Source organism: Bos mutus, chromosome 13 (assembly GCF_027580195.1).
Source record: "Bos mutus isolate GX-2022 chromosome 13, NWIPB_WYAK_1.1, whole genome shotgun sequence".
Taxonomy (NCBI): Eukaryota; Metazoa; Chordata; class Mammalia; order Artiodactyla; family Bovidae; genus Bos; species Bos mutus.
In genome coordinates, this window is record NC_091629.1 from 28,286,142 (window position 1) to 28,292,940 (window position 6,799).

Genomic DNA, 6,799 nt, shown 5'->3' on the forward strand with positions numbered 1-6,799 from the left:
GTCAATAGTTTGGGGTTTCTTACAAAACTAAACATCCTCTTAGTAAGAGATCCAGCGATTGTGCTTTTGGATATTTACACAAATAAGCTGAAAACTTATGTCCACACAAAATCTTGCACATGAATGGTTATGCTAGTTTTAATAATTGCCGTTTAGTCACTAAGTTGTGTCCAACTCTTTGCGACTCCTTGACTGTAGTCCACCAGGCTCCCCTGTCCACAGGATTTCCCAGGTAAGAATACTTGGTGGATTGCCACTTCTTTCTCTAGGGAATCTTCCCGACCCAGGGACTGAACCTGAGTCCTGCTTGGCAGGCGAATTCTTTACCACTGAGCCACCCAAGTGATAAATATAGATATTCATTGGATACAGAGACATAATTTTATCCATCAGTGGAATCTTATTCAGTGATAAGAAATAAACTATCATGATATGGAAAGCCACAGAGCAAAATTAAATGCATATTTCTATGTGAAAAAAAGCAAACTTAAAAAGCTACATACTATATATATGATTTCGACTGTATGACATTCTAGAAAAAGCAAAATATAAAGATAGTAAAAAGATCAATGTTGCCAGGGATTTAGAAGAGGAAAGAAAGGAAAAGATGGATACTGGAGCACACTGAATGTTCAGGGTGGTGAAACTATTCTATATTATGTATACAGTAATGGTGGATTCTTATGTCAATATGCATTTTTTAGTATGCATAGAGCTGCTGTACAACTAAAAGTTTGAATTGTTTTGCACTCTATGGCCCTTGCTTAATAGTAAAGTATCAATATTAGCTCATCAGTTTTAACAAATGTTGCACAGCAACGCAAAATGCTAATAACAGAGCAAAGTGTGGCGGGGAGGAGAGGAGGGATTTCCCTGTCAATCCAACAACTACTCTAAAAAGAGTCTAGTGTTAAGATAAACAATGTAGGGTCCAATTTTTATTCCTTCGAATAGTTTGAAAGTGAAAGTGTTAGTTGCTCAGGGGTCCGACTCTTTGCCACCCCACGAACTGTTGCCCTCCTGACTCCTCTGTCCATGGGATTCTCCAGGTAAGGATACTGGAGTGGGTTGCCATTCCCTTCTCCAGGGAATTTTCTGACCTAGGGATCAAACCCAGGTCTCCTGCATTGCAGACAGATTTTTTACTGTCTGAGCCACCAGGGAAGCCCTAAACAGAGAGCAGAGCGCACTTTTGATCCATCACCTTCTGCGTTATGGGCCCAGCACACCTCTGCTATACCACTCTGCTGAACCCTCTAACAGTTTATTTCTTTTAACTTTTTAAAGAACTTTTTTGAGGATCTGCTAAGAGTCAGATTTTGTGATTATCTCCTGACACCACTGTTAAAGAATTTGACACTCAAATTGTCAGTGTTTCTAATAGTTTTCAGGTCTATGAAGGTGAGCTAGAATGGCAAATAGGCTATTTTGTGATCATCACCTATGTCTTAGCAAAACAGGTTAGCAGACTTCCAGGTGATCCACATGAAACTGTGTGGAATAGTTTTGAATAAACTAGTTTTCAAAGGGGTATTTCCCTCCTAAGGAGAGTGGAATTTGACTTCAAAGGACCTTCCATGTCTGTGAACTGACTTGCCTACCTCTACAAATTCAGGGCAGTTCTCCTCATCTAGAATAGAAGGGATCGGCTACCCACTCCAGTATTCTTGGGCTTCCCTTGTGGCTCAGCTGGTAAAGAATCCACCTGGAGTGTGGGAGACCTGGGTTTGATCCCTGGCTTGGGAAGATCCCCTGGTGAAAGGAAAGGCTACCCACTCCAGAATTCTGGCTTGGAGAATTCCATGGACTATACAGTCCATGGGGTCACAAAGAGTTGGACATGATTGAGCAACTTTCATTTTCTTCATCTAGTCATTTTTTGCCTACACAGCAGTTGGAGGTGCCAGATTCTTTCATAACTCACACAGCAAAGTAACTACTTCAATCCATGCTGACCTATAGTACCACAAAGATAAAGAACAGATATTCACTGGACTATAGCAAGGTTCAGAGATAACGTCTAAGATGGCACAGCCGCTGAATGTCACCCATGCCCGAGGCAGACTGAAAGAAGAGCACTGTAGTTGTAGAACTCAGCCAGCTGGGGCAAAATTACTAGTTCGATAATAATTTCTATATTTTATTCTTTGGAATCAAAGTCACCAAAAATAGTCTTTGCCAACCCTTGTTGGCAACCCATGGGTCCTTACCCATGGAAATTGCAGTGCCAAACACTATGCATTTGAAAAACCATGGGATTCATTCAAAAATTCAGCTAAGATTCTCCCAGCAAAAGGTCATAGTAATATTGGCCTGTTTGGAATTGATGTTACAAAACCTGGCATTCAGACTGAATATCCTGAAGCTTAACCTAAGATCTGGAACCACAAGAGTTACCATCAAACCCCATGACAAGCAGTCACAGGGTTGTTTCTCAAATTAAAAATAATGGATGCAAATGAGGAAATCTAATACTTCTCCTTTCAATATTTACGCTATAATAAAGTATTTTTATTTATTTATTTGGCTGCACCCCATGGCAGCATGTGAGATTTTAGTTTCTGGACCAGGGATCAAACCAGCACCTCCTACATTGGAGTCTTAACCAGTGGACTCCCAGGGAAGTCTCTATAGTAAAGTGTTTTTTTTGAAAACCTATTTTGATATAAATCTTCAACTTCCTGATTATGTCTGTCATTATCTACTCCAAGTTTTGCCTTTTGTTTCCAGTAGAGGAGGTCCTTTTGACATTTTATGTAATGCAGGAAAAGTTAATGAAACTTGATGAACTTCCTCAACTTTTGTTTGTTTGAGAAAAATCCTTATTTTGCCTTTATATCTGAATGATAATTTTGCTGGGTAGGGTATTCTTGGCTGACCTCTTTTATCTTTCAGTATCTTGAAAATGATATTTCCATCCTTCTCCCCTCCTCCATGCCTATTAAGTTTCTGTTGAGAAATCTGCTGATAGTCTAATGAAGGTTCCTTGGAAGGGGTCATTCGTTGTTCCCTGGCAGCCTTTAAAATTCTTTCTTTGCCATTGACTTTTGAAAGTGCTTTTGAAATGTGTTTTGGAGAAAGTCTTTTTGCAAATATAATGAGGGTCAAGTCACTGATTCTTCCATTTATTTTCCCAGTCTTGGTGAATCCAGTAGCCCTATATCCCCACCTACCACACACAGCACATTGTTGAAAATGCAGAGGAAAGAGAGAAAAAACAATGTGTGAAGGCTTTTCAGAGGACTTGCTCCTACTAATGCCAGGCTTAGTAGTCGGGGGTGAAAAGTTAACCAATGAAGCAACATTTTCCTCATTGTTTATTCGCTTTATTCATAGCATGATATCTGTAGGTTTCCTTTCCTTTTTTTTTTAAGTTTTGTCTGTGCTGTGTCTTCTTTGCTGCTAGGGCTTTTCTCTAGTTGCATCAGGTGGGGGCCGCTCTCTAGTCGTGGTGCCTGGGCTTCTCATTGTGGCGACTTCTCTTGCTGCAGAGCATGGGCTTTAGGACACGTGGTCTTTAGTAGTTGTGGCTCCCGGGCACTGAAGCACAGGCTCAGTAGTTGTGGTCCTCAGGCTTTGTTGCTCCATGGCATGTGGAATCTTCCCAGATCAGGGATTGAATTCATGTCTCCTGCATTGGCAGGCAGATTCTTTACCACGGAGCCACTAGGGAAGCCCAGTATCCATAGTTTTAACTCTGGAAATGATAGCCTGATTGTATCCATATTAGAATAGTCAGTACTCTCCAGTAGAATATAGTGTCTGGATAAATTCTCCTTTTCCAGATCAGACTCAGACCTGTTCCTGAAAGACAGGTTCATGGCAGTTCTCACAGTCTGAGAAGGGCTGGTTTTGCCATGTGCAACACCATAGATGTTTTTATTTACTCTCTCAAATATTTAAAACTGTGCTTGACTATTTGCTCTTTGATTGTAATACATTGTTTGCTGTATGACTTTAATTGTACTTAGAAGAGAGTCTTAAAAACAGTGTACTGCCAATCAGCACCGACGTGTAAGTTTGCACACAAAAGTCAAGGGCAGCTGGGCACATAAATGCCTTCCCAGGGTCCACTGGGCAACTGTCTTAGCTTTTATTTCCCCAAAAGGTAAAAGATTTGGTTCTACCTTACCAAACTTTTTCATGTTCAAGTTTGAATATATCCTAGATATTCACTTAGAGGTAAATACCAACATCTTGACATGGAGAAAGTAATATTCTCTCATGTCATGGATTCTCCCTTTCTCAGTGTGCAGCTATCTCCAATAATTCACCTGTGGACTATAGTGTGCATAACTTTCAGTCTTTTTTAAAAAAATTTATTGGGGTATCTTCTCTTCAGTCGCTCAGTCATGTCTGACTCTTTTTGACCCCACAAACTCTAGCTCACAAGGCACCTCTATTCATGGAATTGGGGTATAGTTGATTTAAAATGTGTTAGTTTCAGGTGATCTACTGATCTCTTCAAGAAAATTAGAGATACCAGGGGAACATTTCATGCAAAGAGGAGCTCAATAAAGGACAGAAATGGTATAGACCTAAGAGAAAAAGGAGATATTAAGAAGAGGAGGTGGCAAGAATACGCAGAACTATACAAAAAAGATCTTCATGACCCAGATACCCATTATGGTGTGATCACTCACCTAGAGCCAGACATTCTGTAATGTGAAGTCAAGTGGGCCTTAGGAAGAATCATTAAGAACAAAGCTAGTGGAGGTGATGGAATTCCAGTTGAGCTATTTCAAATCCTAAAAGATGATGCTGTGAAAGTGCTGCACTCAATATGCCAGCAAATTTGGAAAACTCAAATTTTGTTGTTTGGAAAACAGCAAAGTGGCCACAGGACTGGAAAAGGTCAGTTTTCATTCCAATCTCAAAGAAAGGCAATGCCAAAGAATGTTCACACTATCGTATAATTGCACTCATCTCACATGCTAGCAAAGTAATGCTCAAAATTCTCCAAGCCAGGCTTCAGCAGTACATGAACCATAAATGTCCAGATGTTCAAGTTGGATTTAGAAAAGGCAGAAGAATCAGAGATCAAATTGCCAACATCCATTGGATCATTGAAAAAGCAAGAGAGTTCCAGAAAAACATCTATTTCTGCTTTATTGACTATGCCAAAGCCTTTGACTGTGTGGATCACAACGAACTATGGAAAATTCTTAAAGAGATGGGAATACTAGACTACCTGACCTGCCTCTTGAGAAACCTGTAAGCAGGTCAAGAAGCAAAGTTAGAACTGGACATGGAACAACAGACTGGTTCCAAATCGGGAAAGGAGTATGTCAAGGCTGTACATTGTCACCCTGCTTATTTAACTTATACATAGAGTACATCATGAGAAACACTGGGCTGGATGAAGCACAAGCTGGGATCAAGATTTCTGGGGGACATATCAACAATCTCAGATACGAAGATGATACTCCCCTTATGGCAGAAAGAGAAGAAAAACTAAAGAGCCTCTTGATGAAAGTGAAAGAGGAGAGTGAAAAAGTTGGCTTAAAGCTCAACATCCAGAAAACTAAGATCATGGCATCTAGTCCCACCACTTCATGGCAAATAGATGGGGAAACAGTGACAGACTTTATATGGGAGGGGGCCTCCAAAGTCACTGCAGATGGTGACTGCAGCCATGAAATTAAAAGACACTTGCTCCTTAGAAGAAAAGTTATGACCAACCTAGACAGCATATTAAAAGGCAGAGACATTACTTTGCCAACAAAGGTCTGTCTAGTCAAGGTTATGGTTTTTCCAGTAGTCATGTATGGATGTGAGAGTTGGACTATAAAAAAAGCTGAGCACTGAAGAACTGATGCCTTTGAACTGTGGTGTTGAAGACTCCTGAGAGTCCCTTGGACTGCAAGGAGGTCCAACCAGTCCATCCTAAAGGAAATCAGTCTTGAATATTCATTGTAAGGAATGATGCTAAAGCTGAAACTCCAATACTTTGGCCACCTGATGCAAAGAACTGACTCATTTGAAAAGACCCTGATGCTGGGAAAGATTGAAGGTGGGAGAAGAAGGGGACGACAGAGGATGAGATGTTTGAATGGCATCACCGACTCAATGGACATGAGTTTGAGTAAACTCCAGGAGTTGGTGATGCACAGGGAAGCCTGGCATGCTGTAGTCCATGGGTTCAGAAAGAGTTGGACACGACTGAGTGACTGAACTGAACTGAACTTGAACAACACAGTTTTGAAACACGTGGGGCCAAGTGGCTTTTTTTTTTCCCCCAGTAAATATGTACCACACTGGTAAGCCCAGGTTGGTTGGAGCTACAGAGGCAGAACTGAAGAGGAGACTTTAAAGTTAAATGTGGGTTTTCAACTGTGCTTGGGTTAGCACCCCTAATCCCTGCATTGTTGGAGGGTCAACTGTATATATATATATATATATATATATATATATATATATATATATATGAGTATTTATCTCCTATCTGATCAATGACAAAAGTCTCTAGTATATTCCAGTAAACTTCTTTTTTTGCTAGAATCTCTTGTGTTTGTGGATATATTTGCATCCTCTAAGATGTTTTTACTTTAGTCAAGTTTGAACTAACATCCTTGTATTATCTAATTTTAATGAGATGATGTTAGTATTTTGCAACACAAAAATTAGTGGTTTTTAAAAAATTAACTTTATTACTATCTTACCAGATTTTAAAGTAAAACAATACTTTGAAAGATCAGCCAACAAGGGTTTTAGCATGTAAATTGTTTCTTATTCCTGCAGGAAATGGAGTGGGCTGACCTCAGTGGTGCTGACCAGACAATTTCGACCTGGCTAATCA